Here is an 18,643-nt window from a genome sequence, read left to right on the forward strand (position 1 = left end):
ATATCCCGATCGATCGATGTCCGATACATGATACTGGTGCTGGCGATCGAAAACGTTTGAGCTATCTCGGTGCTGTCCGGCAGTATCGAAACGGGCATTATCGTTGGAATTCCCTCTAAAGTTCGAGAAGCCCCCTCTACCTCTCGGGCCACCCGGAGCGTGCCCCTGACGCGAAGCACGCAACGCTGGGCAATCCCTGGCCCAATGGCCCAACTGCTTGCAATACGCACACTGGTTCCTATTCAAATCAGATCGGCCCGAAGGGGGACCATAAGATCCACCCCTTCCCCTATTATTATTACCCCGGCGGGGCGGGCCATATACTTGTGCTAACATCACTTTGGTTTTAAGATCTTTCGATTTCTTCTCCTCCTGGCCCTTCGCCTCGTGCTCCTGACGCTCATAATACTGGGCGATGGTCAGAAGGGCCGTCGGTGTCGCGGAGGACCAAGAACTCTCACTCGCTTTTAACCGGGCCGCAACTGCCGGCAGCAGATTAGCCACATATTTGTCCGCGAAAAGGTGGCGGCCCGTGTCGTCAGTAAGCGACTGGCCACTAAAATCATGAAACGTCTCCTCAAAGCGCGTAAAGAAGTCCGCAACTGACTCGTCAACTTTCTGTTTACACGCAGCTAACATATTCCAATCAATCTTTTTAGGGGGGATAATCGTCTTCAACTTAGCCACAATAGCCGCAGGGAGATCTAAAATATTCTGGGGTGGTTTCTGTGCGGGCTTCCGTTCCCTATCCTCATCCTCAAGGTCAGACCACCGGGCCTTGAAGGCAACCGCATCATCTACCTTTCGGACAGAGCGCCACGTATCCGGCGGTAGGATAAGGCCAAAGAACAAGTCTATATCCGCTAAGGTCATAATGCAAGAATTCAAGGCCCCCTCGACTTCTTCATAGAAGGCCGCTGGATTCTTGCGGGGGTCAGGCAGCGCATTCTTTAATGCCATAACATCGGCCCTATGCCATGGAGTGTAAACCCAATTATATACAAAATATCCCCTTGCATCGGCGGAGTTAATATCCGAGCTAGTCCCTGCTCCCTTAGGAGGAACATACAAAGGCGCCGCCTCTCGCATTGGTTTAGCATGCACTATGTCATTCTTATCTGACTGGGAGGCGGATGGGTGGCCCCCTGCTGCAGACGAATCCGACTGCTTCTCCTCCTCCGTTTGTTGACGTGCTTTCTCTCTAAGGGCCAGCACCTCGTCCCGTAAAGCGAACAGCCGCCGAGCCGCCTCAGGAGCCTTAGGGGGAGAAAAAACACCATTACGTAATGCTCCGGCATCCGAAGACACTTCGTCAGGCTCAAGGACACTAGAATATTTTCGGAAAGCAGCAATTACTTCATCCGCGAAATGAGACAGAAAATACACCCTCTCTCTATCTTGCCACGACCCCCAAGTATGGAACAACTCATCCTTAGACATCTTGCCCTTAAGTGCACGGAGGGAAAGTTTCCGAAGATCAGCCATATGCTCGGTCGATAACATGGACCGTGTGTCGACCTTACCCGAAGCCGGGCCAGAATCTTGCGGCCGCGGAGCAGATGCGCCAACATAAGGGGGCGGAGAGCGATCTAGTAAATAAAAATCGTCATCAGGATTATTAAGGACAGGATAAAGTGGCTGACGAACAACATATTGACCCGACACTTGTAGCCTACGCTCTTTCTCTTGTCTGTCCGTTTGCTCTTTGTCCTCCCGACGCTTCGCTTCCTGCGCTCGCACATGATCATTCTTTCGTTGCTCCTTATCAAACAGCGCTTTCTCACGTTTCTCTCGCTCACGCACTTCCTTCACCCATAATCGCACACACTCAAACATATCCTGACGAGCACGTCGCTTACACATACACTGTTCCACATACTCAATCTTACGTATATCAAACGATCCATACAAAGGCCATCGCAACTCAGGATCCTTCCTCGTATATTTCCTCCATAACGTGCTGTACATTATGGAAGAAAGACCATGGTTCACGTACATATCCCTATTAGGAGTCCCCTCTGGGGGAGCTGGAGCAGATTCCTCGAGGTTCAACCGGTTTCCAAAACAGCAGCACCACTTACGGAGTGCGCTAAAAGCAGGCATGCTAGGAATAATGCAAAATATGCAATATTATAAAGAAAATGGCACTTAATCGTTGCGCCGTTCAAAGTTTACACAGCTCCGGAGAAATTTCTCCACATTACCTGCCTATATGTGTTGCAACGCATATATTTTCACAAAGACAAATTCAAAATATGACTAGTCACCATCAATCAAACTCAAATAGCCAGACCAGGCTTCAAAACTCGGAGCAAGTACCGTACAACGGTTCTTACCAATCAAGAGTCCAGGTTCCAACTGCCAAGCTCCACAATCGCCCAAACGGCTCTCACGGCAGGACCGACAGGAGAGGTCTCAGTCGATGACCGGCGCCACCCAGACGGTCAGCTCGGAAGGGAAGGAAGAAAAAACCTCGGGATGCCAGGGCTAAGACGCCGCTGGCAGTGATCACGTCCCCGGCCAAACTCCTCACCTTCGTCGCGACCAGTCCTTCGAGCATCCGAGTCGCCGATGAGCCCCACGTGACGGGCGCCAATTGATGAATACAAGCCCCAGCTAGGCCCGCAAGAGACAAGGGTTCGCTCTTCTGTAACGAAATCTATAAGGAAGTTGGCACGGAAACTGCAAAGTACAAAAACAACGTTTATTAACCCTTAAGGGTGGTCCTACAATCCACACAACACTCTTCAGTATTGCAAGGAGTAGCACAAAGAACATTCGTACACAGTCCCCTTTTATACACAACAGAGGGGCTCATAAGTGGGTGGATACCACATGAGGTTGAAGAACATTACCATTTAGGGTCATTCTCGATACTGAATCAATACATGGGCAGAGCCAACACGCTCTTTGGGCCCGCGAAAACACATGGTCAAGCAAAGCTAATTATAACAGATGTGGTCAAGTCTGGGCATGCGCCAGATAGACAAGAAAGCTATTTATAACTGTTACTAGGCAGATTACAAGAGCAACTAACACAGAGGTCGGACTCTCCTCGTGGTGAACACATGGCAGCATGTCAATACAAAATGGAGTCCGGACTTCGGCCAACATAATGAGGAAAACACGATAAAAGGGAAGCATTAATGTTTTCAGTAAATGCTTAATCACATTCTGCCTTAATTTACAACAAAGGTGAGCGAATTTTCACCCGTGCCCAGTCATGCGCACTTGTGTTTGCACTGGCTTGCGCATGCCCATTAGGAGCCCCTCGGTCTCCTAATGGGCAGGCGGCGGGCGTAGCATAAGCTGTGCCCTCAGCCAATCCTGGCTGAGAGGGGTTGGCAGACCCCGCCAGTGCCATTCGTGAAGGCGGCAAGGCGCCCAGGGGAGCAGAGGTCTGTGAGGTGGCATGGACCGGCAGTGATGTAAGTTTTTTGTGTAATATTTCTTGTCTCTTGTTTCTGGAGACTTTTTTGTTTGTGGGGTTCTCTGTTGATTGTTTTTGTTCTGGAGTTTGATCGTGTTATCTGTGCCGTTTTATGTCATTGTGCTTGCTAATGTTTGTTGAGTTTTTTTATAAAGCCTTTTTTAAAATTAATATTTAATTTCCAACCGGGTGCTTGGACTGGCAGCCTTTTCTCTCTCAATTGGCCCGCAGAATAAGATACTAGATAGATGTGTCATCGTCCTTCTTTAGTCGAGCCAGTTACCAACGGAAGAGGGAGACATGCTGTCTGGGAAGTGCCAAATAACCGCAGCCATTAACAGCACTGGGTTGCGCTTACAGTGACACCTGGCTAGACCTCAAAGTGCGGCTGAAACATGAATATGATTAAAGTACTGGTTTACGGAAAAGCCTGTAACCAGACCTCGGAATTTTGTTGACGTGACCGGCTCTGATTAGGGAAGTGGCGGATTGGGGGGGGGGGTGCAAATACTGCTGAGCACAATTGGAATTGTCCAAAATGAATACCGCGCTACTAGTCGAGAAAGATCAAAATACCGCTCTAATAGGACACATACTGGGGAGGGCCGAGAGTACTGCTGAGAAAACACGGCTCCGTGGGGCAGAGGGTCGTGTACTGTTACACCTGCTGATCAGGCCTGGGAGTATTGCAGCAGCGGCTATTAATGAAAAGCCGATATTACAGCAGGTCTGAACGGGCGGGCATGTAGGAGAAGCCCAGTGAGGCAGGAGTATGCAGTGCAAAGGAGGCAGTGAGCAGTAAATATTCAATAACCTTAGGCCCCTAGACAAGAGGTAGGGAAGCCATCAAATTAAGAGCCGAGCCAAGGGTAAGGGTTGGCTGTAAGAGTCAAAACACGAGCCAAGTCATCAATGTATTTGGCATGTAAATTATGCAACAAACGCCGTTTGCAATATGAGAAAGGCACTTAAAATGGATGAAACACAGCCGTCTGAAACTGAACTCAGACAAAACAGAAGTCCTCATCCTAGGCACCTCCCCCTCCGCCTGGGATGACTCTTGGTGGCCAGAGGCCCTTGGAAAAACACCCATCCCGACAGACCACGCACGGAACCTGGGCGTCATCCTGGATTCCTCACTCTCGATGAACAGACAAGTCAACGCCGTTTCTTCATCTTGCTTCAACATTATTCGCATGCTCAAGAAAACATTTCGCTGGATCCCCACCGAAACTAGAAAAACAGTCACCCACGCTCTGGTCACGAGCCGACTGGACTACGGAAACACCCTTTACGCCGGTACCACCGCAAAACTCCAGAAAAAACTCCAACGCATCCAGAACACTTCAGCTAGGCTCATATTAGACATCCCGCGTAAAGAACACATCTCTGGTCACCTGAAAAGCCTCCACTGGCTCCCCGTCAATAAGAGGATTACTTTCCGCCTCCTAACCCACGCACACAAAGCACTCTACGAAATCGGACCCGAATGCCTCAACACACGTCTGTCCTTCTACACCCCCCCCCCCGCCAGCTACGATCCTCCAACCAGGCCCTTGCCACTGTACCTCGCATCAACAAAACCACCATGGGAGGTAGATCCTTCTCCTACCTGGCAGCTAAAACCTGGAACTCACTTCCCACTCACCTTCGCCTTACTCAGAACCACCTAGCATTCAGAAAGCAACTTAAAACGTGGATATTTGACAAGTAAGTCCCCACCCTTCTTCAAGCGCCTTGAGACCCTCTGGGTATGTAGAGCGCTATATAAATTTATTGACTTGACTTGACTAAAATATGTTTCTTTAAAACATTGGAATTGTTCACTTTAGTGACAATTGGAAGTGATATCTTCTAAAGATGAACTTAGAGACATTCATGAGATATCCTGGCCCTGATGATGAAGCTATTAGTGACCCTAGAAAGAGGTCAGTTGTCCTGTGGCCCCTGCATGCACCCTATGTTGTTGTTATAGATGGAACAACATTATAATACATTGCATGCCTGCATCCACCACCAATCCACCCATCCACAACTGGGAAATTACTGATTTCTGAGCAATGAATGCATAAAACATTAAGGTATTCCATGTCAGTGATATAGCTTTTGTTTATGTTTCACATGTTTTACTTAATCTTGCATTCCTTAAGAGTGCCCACTATTTCCAGGATGCTGTATTTCTGTATTTTGTTGTGTAGCATATTTCTTGTACAGTGCATACTTTGAACTGAGTTGCATTCAGGCATTTTTAATGGGCCACCATTGAGAGCTTTAGAGCAAAGGCTGAAGGCTGTGTCAATTTCTCACAGTGCCGGTCAGTGGGTCAAAAAGGTGTTCAGAAAACTTAGCCATCCAACCCCTGGCCTCTCTGCTGAACAATCAAAGCAAAGGTCACTTATTTAAATTGCGATTGTGATTCTGTGCAACTGTGTGTGTGAAGGAGGTACACAGTTGCCAAAATATTGAGAAGGCAATTGTAAAGGAAAATGCAGTGCTTACAAGTGAGTCAGTGCGTTGTGTTTTTGGGGGTTGATTAATGTTGGACTTTGAAATTTTGTGCTGTTTTTGGGGGTTGAAAAGTGAAGTTCTCTGATTATACTGAACAAGCGGCTGGCTACCTACGTCAAATCTCTACTATTGATTTCATAACACTTTCGCAAGTGCTTTATCAACCTTCCTGCTTTCTCAAATTTGCTTGAAAATGCTCCATTTATCCACTCTTTTTCTTTTTTTAAACCCCGGTAGGTTTTTCGGGCTCGCTCGCCTCAGTGCAGTACCACGATAACTTTCCGCCCACCATTTTCAAATGTCACCAGCCGCCACTGCTCACCAGTATCTAGGGCGAGTTCAGTCATGACCACGGCCCAGGAGAGGCTCCAACTGGCCCTGCAAATCTTGAAGTCCCCTTCTTCAATCCAGCCGATGCCCTAAGCCGCGCCTCCCCTCGGGCTGGTACAACGCGATAGTGCGCCAACACTTAGTTCACCCCCCCTCAGCCCGTCTGGCAAAGGATGAGCTCCGCCACTCTACCCCACCCGAACGAGAGCCTACGTGCGCCAGAACCGTCACTTCAGCGCTTCAAGGCTCATTGCGCTAAGGACCGCGCAGCTCCTGAAACGCTGCCGGAGGGCCCTGGGCAAACGCAGATGTACTCCCGCTTAACAATGCTCGCGACAAACACTTTGCACTCTGGGGATCATAAATACCCTACGTGAGGATCAGGCTCAGGGCCCTCACACTGTGACTCCAACCACAGCACCTCCCAAACAGCTCAGAGCCGCGGCTGGCCACGAGCGGTGCCAGATTCCTGCCAGCCTCCCCCATTAGCTGTGCTGCCCCCGCCGTACAGAATCCACCGCCAGGAGCTGAAGGCTGTGCCACCCCCGGGTAAGTGCAGCACGTCTATGTCCCTACACCCAGCCACAGCGCAGCCCAATCGCGGCCTTGTGCAGCAGCTGCATCTGTGGCTGGGCTGCGGGTGACTTGCACGAGGCAGAGAACAACAAAAGTGGGGGCCAACGGCCACTCACCACCAACTCCTGCCCTTCCCACAAACAAGATGCGACCAAACAATGGCAAAACAATGGCGTGCAGGAAGGCCAGCAGAGAAGTGGCCTGAAAACGGCATCAAGGGCAGCGACAAAGAGGCTGCCAGGTGGGCAGGGAGAGGCACTTATACCTCATCCCCCGCCCACCCCCTACCGGAAGTGATGCTCCACACGGACCGCTAGGGGTCCCACAATGCTGGACTGTCTCGTGTGCCCTAATGTGGCACTAAGACGGCCGCCGTCTTATGAGGGTCCCCTACGTGGACCACGGGCAGCCAACATTGCCCAGAGAATGATCAGGTTAGACTACAATTTCTACTGTGCTGATGTTCATCCCTGCAGTTTGTGGTAAAGGTCGGGCTGTGATAAAAATGGAGAAACTACAGTTTCCGGCATGCTTCAGTTACAAAGAAGCTGTGAAGAGTATTACTAATGGCAGAAAAGGAGCAAAGGAACAGTTTGTCCATGGACACAGAAGACGACCAAGAACTGCATGGTCACAGCTCATAGAAGGACAGAATCTGCTCATGGAAGGACAGAATCCACCATACAACAAGAGAAGTATCTTGAGGATCTTAAATCAAATCTAATGTTCTAACTGGACGGTATGATAGGGTGCTATGGGAAGTTGGGTTACAGTGTTGCTTATTTATCTTATGCAACTAACAACTATTGACAAAGAAATATAGTCCTGGCTTGTTGTAGGTGTAATGTTAGTTGCTATATTGTATATCTGGATACATTGACAAAAGCAGCAAAATACCAGTCGGCAGCACACTATACTAAGCACAGATTTTAGCGGAACTGTTTATGTCATGCATCGGCCACACCCCTTTGAGAGAACCCTCCCAGTTTTCTGATCCCACTTAAAGCCCTGCATTCACCTTTTGCAGGGAAGAGGCATCTTGTGCATTTATAACCACAGATGTATTTTACTACCATGAAAAATCCACAAGTAGAAGAGATTAACAGAAGTTAGAGGTTGAGAGTAAGCCTGGGCGGAGTAGCGGAACTCCGCGAAGTGCCAAAAAAAACTCTTCCACGCTATGCGAAGCTCCGCAAGAGGCGGAGTGCGTTAGATAAATGCTGTTTGCGATGATTTTCAGTACCAGATGCTTGTCCACACTGTGCAATCATTGCGAACGGCGCCATACACAGCCCAAGTGGGCGCTGCTTCCTTTCTGACGCTCTAGTAGGTTTTTACTCCAGCGACAGATTTCTCAACGCGAACGGACAGTTTCTCAACGCAAGCAGTCGCGAGCATACACAACCACTCGTAATGAGACATCTGACTGCCCGCGTTGAGAAATCTCGCCGGCAGGTTGATTTTTCACACTTGTGATCGCCAACTTGATGTTGACGATCACGAACGAGGAAAAATCTCGCCGGGAGGTGTATTTTTCTCTCGCTCGCGCTGCCCAACTTGACATTGACGAACACTAGCGAAGAAAAAATACCTGCTCCACAAAGCAGAGTTTTTCGGAACTCCGCAAGCTAGGCGTAATGCGGAGTGCGGAAAACTCAGCAAACTCCGCGAGCGAAGCAGACTTCACTGCCCAGAATTAGTTTAGAGTTACCGGTGGAAACGCTGATATTCTCGAAGGATGGCATGACACTTTGTCCCAAAAAGGCATGAGGAAGTATGAGCATAAGGTGACGTAGGAACATGTACAGGAATGCGTTTTTTTAACCGGTTATGCCGTGGTGATTGGCCTGTGGAAAAGGGCCTGAAATTTTCCCTTCTTTGAAATAATGACATTGATGGTCATACCACTGCAGTTGTTTTGTGGACTCAAAAAACTTGAACTGCACATCTGTGAAACCATGGCCAACCAGGAGGACCCGTAAACAGGATGTGATGGCCAACCAGAAACATAAACAATGATGTATCTTCTGGGGGCTGATGTTTCACTGTGCAGTGTTTAACAGATGAAGCGCTGCAGTCATGAGCGTTGGAGGGTGCGGTAAGTGTGTGGCTGTTGAAGCACACCTCCGTGAAGATGTGTGATGTTTTTAAAAGACATTTTTAAAAGAAACATAAAGCATTGGCTATCATAAGTGCGACGTCTTCGTCCCGGGACCCGTTATGCTGTTCTTTGCCATGCCTATTCCTCTGCGGCTACGAAAGGGACACTTTTCAATGGCAGAAAAGGCAGAAGAAATTACTGTGCCCACAGAGTCCGAGAGGCAGCAAAGAAGAGGGAGGTGAATAGAGAAAAACAGTGCACCAAACCACATAAATGCTGATAAGGGGAGGTCTGCATGCAATTGGTGCAGTCGCTAAGGGAGGGAACAGAACACCACAAGGAGGGACAAATAAAACAGAAGCATCTATCACAAGCACTGATTTTTTCACGGCACAAAAAGGAACCAATCAAAAGTGATGGGCTTGGTCAAAGTCGCTTGAACAGATTACAGCATGTCGAGAGACAGCACATGCGCTGCCTAGGCTCAACCTAAAAAACATATACTTTTGTGCGTCTATGGCAGGCAGATTTTGGATGGATGGTGGGAAAATGTTTAAAAAAAAACAATAAAATTAAATAAAAAAAGTTATTGAAAAACAAAATTAAAAAGTAAACAAAATTTAAAAAAAGAAAGAAAATGGAAATGGAAATAATAAACAGGGAATGCTAGTAAACTATGATACATCCATTGGCAGACAAGGGGGTGCAGGTAGAAAACAATGCAATTAAAGCATATAATTATAAAACTGCTTATAAACAAATACTACAATGATCCTCAAGCATAATATTAAACTGATATCAGGGAAAAGGAAAACAAATGAATAAATACAAAAAGACATAGCCCTCTCCTATAAATCTCCCTTTAAAAAGTGGAAAATAAGGGTGGCGGCACAAAATGGCCAAGTCCACATGGTGAACCAACAACAGCAAGCAAGGAGGCAGGGCCACAACAAAGAACACATGCAGGGTTATGGAAAAAGTGCACTAGCTGGGTACACAAACTGTCCATTGATCACATGGTCAAGCAGCACAAAAGGAGACATGGCCACAACAAAGAACACATGCAGGCCTATGGCAAAAGTGCACTGGCTGGCTTCACAAAATGCCCAATGACTACATGGTAAAGCAGCAAGCAAGGAGGCATGCCCACAACAAAGAACACCATCAGGCCTATGGCAAAAGCACACTGGCTGGTTCCTCAAAATTACCACTGACCACATGGTCAAGCGACAAGCAAGGAGGCATGGCCACAACAAAGAACACCAGCAGGCCTATGGCAAAAGCACACTGGCTGGCTCCTCAAAATTACCACTGACCACATGGTCAAGCGGCAAGCAAGGAGGTATGGCCACAACAAAGAACACATGCAGGCCTATTGTAAAAGTCACTGGCTGGCTACACAAAATGGCCACCGCCCACATGGTCAAGTAGCAAGTAAAGAGGCATGGCCAAAACAAAGAACACATGTAGGCCTATGGCAAAAGCACACTGGCTGGCTACACAAAATGTCCACCGACCAGAGGGTCAAGCAGCAAGCAAGGAAACATGGGCACAACAAAGAACACATATAGGTAAATGGCAAAAGCACACTGGCTGGCTACACAAAATGGCCACCGATCACACGGTCAGCATGGAAGGAGCCATTGAAAACAAAGAACACACGCTAGCCTACACAACACAAAGTGGCCCCTAGCCACATGGTATGGAGAACAAAGACAAATATTGGCCTATAGGAAACACACACACTGACCAGACAAAGGAGGCATTGGTAACACTGAAGAAAGCACTATAATTAATTCAGCAATGCCAAAAACAAACATTAACTTAGCTATAAAAATTGTTGCAAGTCACCACACACATCCTCCCAAGATATCAGATATTACCCCACATATACACTTTGTGTACACAAAAAAACATGAAATACAAAAAAAAAACATTTTTCATTTAATGCACTGCCCTACCAGCCCTAAATGATTTTTTAAAAACAACATATACCACAGAAACTGTTGTTTCATGCACCCATTACTAGTACTGGCCTGGCTCTACTGACTGGCTGGCCCTTTGGCAGACTAGGTCACATTGTAACATAAATATTGCAAATTTAACAAACTTGGAGAAAATGTACTGAATTCTGCAACATTGTTCTTTAACAAAAGAAGACAATTAAATACATAAATATAACTAGGCCCCAGCTGAAATTGCAGGCCACCCACCATAATCCATTTAAGAAATTGAATAAAAGTGCAAATACATACTAGTGCATGCCCTCCAACAAACAAGCAACACCCTTATACAATAGTTTTTGAACTTACTTGTGAAATCTCAAAAACAAAGTCCTTCAATCCAATGGTATAATGCAGTAGAAAAAAAGAGAGTGATCCATCGAGCTTCAAATCCAGATGAAAAGTGACCAGGAGATAGACAATACACTGGGAGGAGCATGCTGGACATGAACAGGAAGTTGGAGTCTCTGGGGGACTACCTTTTTGTTGGAAAAAAAAGTCAAATTAAAAAAAAGGATTCTTGCACAAAGAACAAGCTAAACGGTCCGTTGAAGGAAGTAGATTTAGCTGCTTCTTGAGTAGAGAACCTGCTCAAGGTGCAGCCACGGTTGCTCGCGCCCGCTAGCAGCCAGCAAGTCTCGTTGTGCTTGTCAGCATGAACCAAATCAAGTCTTGCATACGCCAACAGAAAAAAACTCTGCTATGCAGTGGAATTTATCAGTAACTCTGCCTTCCATACAGAACGTGCAGTTCCGGGATTCCGTAAACTCCGCCAGCGGATTGAATTTCTCCACCCAGACCTAGTTATAATGAGAAGACAAGGTCGAGGATGTGGCTTTTGGAGTGGGTTGGTTGAGTGACATACTGTTCTATGTTGAATCTGTCTATGAGGTTGAAGAGGGTTTCGCTTGTGTTTTTGAACGTTGTGTTATATGGGAGGTTGAAGTCACCCAAGAGGGTAGTGTGGGCATGTCAGATACATGAGGTGGTGAGAAGATTTTAGAATTCATCAACAAAATCCTTGTTTTGCCTGGGAGGTCTGTAGATGAGATGGGAGGTGGTGGTCATGATTTGCAAAGAGTGGGAATTGACATGTCAGCAGCTCCATAGAGTTGAGTGGTACGTACTAGGTCTGGGCGTAAAATTCCCACGCTGCTTGCGTAGTTAGCAAAGTTTTCCTCACTCCGCGTAGCGTGCACAGTTTGGAAAAACTCCATTCCGCACGGCAGTGTTTTTTCCTTGCCCACGCTCACCAACATTAAGTTTGCGAGCAAAAAAATCTTACTCCAGACCACCTCCCAGCAAGATTTCTCAACACGGGCAGTCGCAGATGGTCACTACCGCTCACGTTGATAACGCACTCTGCCATTTGCAGAACTCTGCATACCGCAAAAGAGTTATTTGGTCACTTTGCAGGGTTCTGCATAGCGGAACTCCGTGAACTCCACCCATGCCTAGTGCATACTTGCCCAGGGTGCAGTTTTTAGTGATGCTTTCATTAAATAGTTAAATAATAACTTTGCAGGAATGGTGCCTCTAGAGAAGTCTTGATTCTTGTCAGCAGCTTTGGACAGAAGAGGCTAGTTCAGAGCACTTCACTGACTTCACCCTCAATTATGAAATTAAACAGAAGAATGCCTAAAACCATAGACAACTTTAACAAACACTGACAAAATCAATGGGTTTGGCTTGAATGTGCTAACGCATGCAAATGCAGATATACACAGGTGCACGTATCTACATGCCTGTGCTCGCAAGTGTCAATATTTTAATCACCTCTATTTTCTTTGCTAATGCTCATTTAATTGTTCTCATTAGATCATGAGGACTGTTATAGCACACGTGACTGAACTACTGACTAATGGTTTGATTCTCAAAAAGTACAAAAATATTCACTATCGACAGTCGGCCAATATTGAGGCCCTAATAAATATATGTAGATTGAAGCCAGGCTGCAGTTGCTCATCTGAAGTGGACCTGGCCTATCAGGGCTGGACTCTTCATACAGGAGCAGGACTCAGACTGATATGCCTATGGCCAGTCTCTGTCTAGAGTACCACAGTGGTAAAAACAATGGACTGGAATTGAACCTGAGTGATTGCCAGTGGTAGACGGTAATTCCTTACATCACTCTGTTTTTTCCCCACTGAAATATATACATTCGAACACCTACGTTGCAGTAGATATTTGAGAAAATATGAAACTAGAGATAAAGATTTTCAAAAGTGTAAATTCTGTAGAGCTCTAACAGCTGTTCAACTTGCCTCATTTGATCATTAATAGAATCTGAAAGGTGGATTGTTTCAAAGTGGTTGATACTCGCAAATACTTGCAAAGAGCAGAACTGGGCATAACAAACAACACCCTCACCCTTGCTTGCTTCTCCAAACACTTTGCATGTCTCCCACTACATTTCCATGGTGCCCTCTGCTCCCTACAGTGACACAAACTGATGTGATGCCTGTATACACCATGACTGAGCTATCAGAGTGAGCCTCACTGTCTACAGCCTCTTCTGTTTGGTTTTCTCCACCGCAGTGCATATCAGAAAGTAGACAGGTGTGGCTGGGTGTGTTCCATCAGAACTGCCATTCCTTTGCCGCTGCGGTTCAGGCACACCGGGGTCTAAACAGTCACTGTGGTGGAGTGTGTTCCCAAGGTGCCACCGACTCTGTCTGAAGCCACTTCTTAATTAACGCCACCAGGAAGAAGATACAGGCAACTGTTCAGGCTCCTGCTTTGAGCTGGATGTGTCCTGGAAGTTTTCAGACTCTGCAACCGACTTCCTGAGCAAGGGGGCTGTCTGGAGAGTCAGAAAGGAAGAGAACAATAAAAGGTCACAATAAGCAAAGTTTCGACCATTTTCAAGAGTTGCAAAATTGCATATGTAAAGGCTTTGTAATTAAAATGGTAGAGAAATAAGCACTCACTGCTCCTACGATACAGTGCACATGTGAGGCACAGTGATGTGAGCAGCTGATTTACTTCCTAAGGGAATTATTGTACTACACATGCACTGATCTCCATTTTGGGGCAGATTGTTCAAATCTGCAAAAGGGCTCCCCAATAGGGTGGCCATCGTAAGGTCAGTGTAAAACTCCAGCAGCGACAAAATCAATTATAAAAAAAAGGCCTGTTGCATAAACAAATGACAAAAGGACTAAATTGTATGTGTAATGCACATATGAGATGAAGAAATAAATGTGCCAAAAGTGTGGATGGGTGCACCTTTGAGGTGTAAAACAGTCCCTTATGTATTCCAATGAAAGACAATACTAAGAGGTGGAATGACACTATAAACACACAATAGTTTGTTGGTGAAATAAAAATACTCCTCTGTGCTGATCCAAGATGTGATTGATGCTTCCTCAAACCAATGGCTGAAGGGGCAGCACTAGGGAAACTCATGTTTGAAGAAGCTGACATTCTATGTTTATAATAAACAGGAGATTTTGCAGACAACTGCCAGACTGAAAGCCAGACCAGACTGAAAGTCAGATCGAAAACCAGACCAATAAGATGATTGCGCCACCTGAGGTCAGTGCATGCTATGCCTGATGGATCAATGCCTAACACACTGGAATGTCAATTCGACTGCCGTCAATATCAGACGTTACAATGGGGTGATCTCGAGTTCATCTAAACAGGGCATTAAAATGGACTGGTATCCCTATTTCAATAAATGTGTGCTTGCACACAAGTAATACCCGTGTGCCACTCCATTCTTTCTGTTTCCTTAGTTTTTCTGCCTCCCCCATGTCAGTCCTTAGCGCTAGGATGCTCCCGGGTAGCGATGCGCTTTATAAATGTTTTTTTTCATTTCATTTCATTCTTGAGTCTAATGACTCTAGTATATTACTGGATGGATGCAGTCGCAGTTCAGAGCTCCATTCAACCTTGCTGTGCCCACTTCATGGTTTTGGCTTCTTGTCCACAATAGCTTTGGACATTGTTGCTTCCCTGGCTGCTTTAATGGGGCTAGCACCAGGATTCTCATATATTCACCACGCCACAAGGATGGACTCAGTTTGCAGGTTCAGCCCCACTGCGACTCCTTAGACAACCTCAGAGTATGGTGAAGGCATTTTAGGTCTGGCTATAGACAGCTATAGCAATATGAAACCCCTATTTTACCAACTCATGTAAAGCAGGAGGGCGGATTTTGATTAGCCCTCGTTAGCCATTGGCTTTCATGGTTTTCCATTGCTTGGACGGGCGGTGTATCAAGACTATGGCATTTAGAGGATAACCCTCTCTGTTCTCATTAGTGTATTTATCATAGAGCATCAAGAAGCCCTTTATGAAAACTGCAGATGACATATAAAGCTTGTAAATGGGGCCCGGCATATGTTCTTTGACTTTTTATACTTTTCGGACACAATGACAGTTTAATTGCTGAATTGTTTTTTTTTTTATTTTTTATTTAGGAAGTGCTTGGGCCGATTCAGAAAAGTAATCTGAGACAAAATCCTAACTTTACGACTTTCGGTATTCACAAAATGCATTTAGGAGTACTAAAGTTAGGAATCCTAACTTTAGTACTCCTAAATGCATTTTGTTGACCCCGAAAGTCGTAAATTTAGGATTTTGTCTCAGATTACTTTTGTGAATCGGCCCTGTAACTTTAGTATTTTTTATTTAGGAAGTGCTTGGGCCGATTCAGAAAAGTAATCTGAGACAAAATCCTAAATTTACGACTTTCGGTATTCACAAAATGCATTTTGGAGTACTAAAGTTAGGAATCCTAACTTTAGTACTCCTAAATGCATTTTGTTGACCCCGAAAGTCGTAAATTTAGGATTTTGTCTCAGATTACTTTTGTGAATCGGCCCCGTAACTTTAGTACTCCTAAATGCATTTTGTGGATACTGAAAGTCTTAAAGTTAGGATTTTGTCTCAGATTACTTTTGTGAATGGGGCCCAATATGTTTAGATGCCTTAGCCGGTCATAAAGACGCTGTATTATTCACAAATTCCTCTTGCTCTTCCATGTGTTTTTCGTTGGAATCATGATAACATGTTTCTGGATTCACTTTTTGTTAATGAGTGTAGGCTTTTTAAAAGATCCAATGAAATACTGGCCCTTAATCAGACGTGTCTGCATGCTACGGCACGGCGCTACACTTTGCTGTGTGTGCCTTTTCAGTTCACCACTTATGACCTGATCTTCATTTTTTCTGACTCTTTTGCAGAACACTCTCCTTTGAGGGCTCAGATTAACTCTCAGCTACCTCAGTGTTCTAGCCCAAGAGGCTGCTTCATTGAGGGATTTTCTATATGGGACAGCTAGTTACAACACACTGTCGTCCTCTTATTGCCAAACTCTTCCTATAACAAATCCCCAAAGGCTTTGCTAAAATTTATTTCAAACTGGTTTCAGCTGGTTAGCAAATTTTTGTTTTACAACTTTCCATCTCCGATGACTTGCTCTCTCTCCTCCCAATGTCATTGATAAGTGATACACTGTAGTGTGATGTCAGATGCAAAGCAGGGTATTAGCCCAGTGGACCATGGTTTCATTCGGTGGTGTTGGACTCTGGTTGCATCTGGAGTGCAGGTCACTGCTGGAAGCGAATGACGGGGAATGTTGAGAATTTAAAGCACAAGTGAGATATTTGCAACAAGCACTCCCGTAAAAGTGAAAAACGACTCAGCTGAGCTTTGTAAAGACTGATAGGATAGAATACATTTATGGCACAGACATGCTTCATGTTGTTTTCTACAATATTAATTTTACATTAAAAAGAATAAATATAAGGAAAATCCAGGCGTCCTTAAAAAAGTCAAAATTTCATATTTTATTCTTGATCAAGCTAAATTGTTTACCTAATTTTATTTCACCTGTATTGTACTGACATTTGAAGAGAAATGTGAAGATCGAATGATGTACATGTGTTAAATAGAATACACAGGGCCTCATTTTGAGGCCCTGGGGTTAATCCATTCGCTACCTTTGCAATTTTACTGCTATATTCTGAAGGCATAGTTATGGACTAGTGGTGCAGTGCAGCAAGTCACCTTTCCGCGCTGCACTGCATCACTGGGAAAGGGGAGGAATGCACCATAATCAAAGCGTACTGTGCATTCCTGACTTTTCCCCCAGCCCTGGCACCCTGTTGGCAGCCTAGCGTCAATGCAGGCACCCTTGCACAATGGTGCAAGGGTGCCTGTGCTGCATGCCTTCCTCCACAAAAAACAATTCTAGAGACATTTTCCTCTTTCTATGTTTAAGAGGACGTAAGAAGGAGAAATAGCTTTATTTCTCCTCATTATGCCTCTCCTTTTTTGCACATTTCTTGGTTCACAAGGTCTTGTAAATCTATGAATGCCACAAAACACATGGGAGTTCCATGGAAACACCCACACAAAGCCCATGGAACGCCTACTGAGGGCAGAGTAACGCAACGTAGTGATTTGCACTGCGTTACCTCAAGATTTTGTGAGCCACACAAAGCGGCTTTGCACGGCTTCAAAAATCTGACTTAAAGTTTGCGTCGTTCTTGCACCACATTGTGTGGAGCAAGAGCGACGCAAACCAGGTCATAAGAATGGCCCTGAGTTTACAAGGTCGGAATGAAGGATAACCTGAAGACTCTGAATTACCCCACCCGAATTTTGCACATTTCTCTCAGTCACGTGTTTTTCCCTGTGGAGATTTTATGCGACATTATGTGGTGAAATGTGCACACTAGAAAGCTGCAAGGTGTGGTTACAACACAACTTGCTTTAGCGGGTATCAACAGCGTTTGCAACTGGTCCTAGTCTCCCTGTGTCTCTCCGAATGTGGGCCATGGTATGTTCAGTGGGATATGACTTCTGAAATACAAGAAATGGGGGAAATAACGGGCAATTTAAGTTTCTATTCCGTGGTTTGAAACTCAATTATTTCCGAATTTTTACAAAGCGCTTTTGAATATAATGTGGAGTTCAAATGGTGCAACTATATGTAAAACAAGCATTTTGTTCACGGACAGTTCTTATGTTCTTTCCATAGTGATGCTTATGCCTTCGCTTCATAGTGCTATGAAGAGCAACAGAAACAAAAGTTTGGATACTGGAACTGACACATCACATCTATAATTGAAATGTATTTTTATGCACAACATATCATTCTTAATTTTTGAGTGTTTTTTCATTGTAAAGTTCATTGTTTAAGCTAATATAGTGTGCTGCTATTTCTAATTATGCTAATACTCGACAGCATGTAGGCGCAAAGTATAAAATACTGATCCAATCACTAATATATTCCAGCTGAAAGAGAAAAATTACATGGGATGTCTGGAGTGGATTTGATTACTTTTGATTTGCTTCGGAAAATATGTGGAAACATGAATTAAGAATAACTTTTTATTTTACTAAGATTCTCAAAATATGGATACTTATTTAAAGTTTCAGTTGAGTGGAGTTTTTAGTTGCTTAGCTGGATCCAATAGTCAGGTGTCCAGGCTTTCTACATCATCTCAGATACTTAGGGGCATATTATCTAGGCCTGGGCAAAAATTTCGTTCCGTTCGCGGAAATTGCGATAATTTGACATTTTTGCGTTCCGCGGAGAGCGCGAAAATGTCAAAAATTCCGGTTTCCGCAGCTTGGCGATAATTTGTTTCTTGCTCGCGCTGTAAAATGATACATTCTCGCGCGCGCGCGATCGCCTTACCTGAATCCCTGCGTTCGCCGACAAGTTTTCTTGATCCG

The 18,643-nt window shown here is 45.2% G+C and overlaps 1 long non-coding RNA gene across 1 annotated transcript in view; it reads right to left on the reverse strand.

Annotated features, from left to right (window-relative positions):
* LOC146868463 (uncharacterized) overlaps positions 1-18,643 on the reverse strand; it is a 138,268-nt gene that overhangs the window by 23,830 nt on the left and 95,795 nt on the right. Inside the window, exon 2 of the long non-coding RNA XR_014962901.1 lies at positions 13,319-13,751. This is a non-coding gene — a long non-coding RNA (uncharacterized LOC146868463). The remainder of the gene's footprint in view (positions 1-13,318; positions 13,752-18,643) is intronic.

Source organism: Triturus cristatus, chromosome 1_2 (genome assembly GCF_964204655.1).
Source record: "Triturus cristatus chromosome 1_2, aTriCri1.1, whole genome shotgun sequence".
Classification (NCBI taxonomy): Eukaryota; Metazoa; Chordata; class Amphibia; order Caudata; family Salamandridae; genus Triturus; species Triturus cristatus.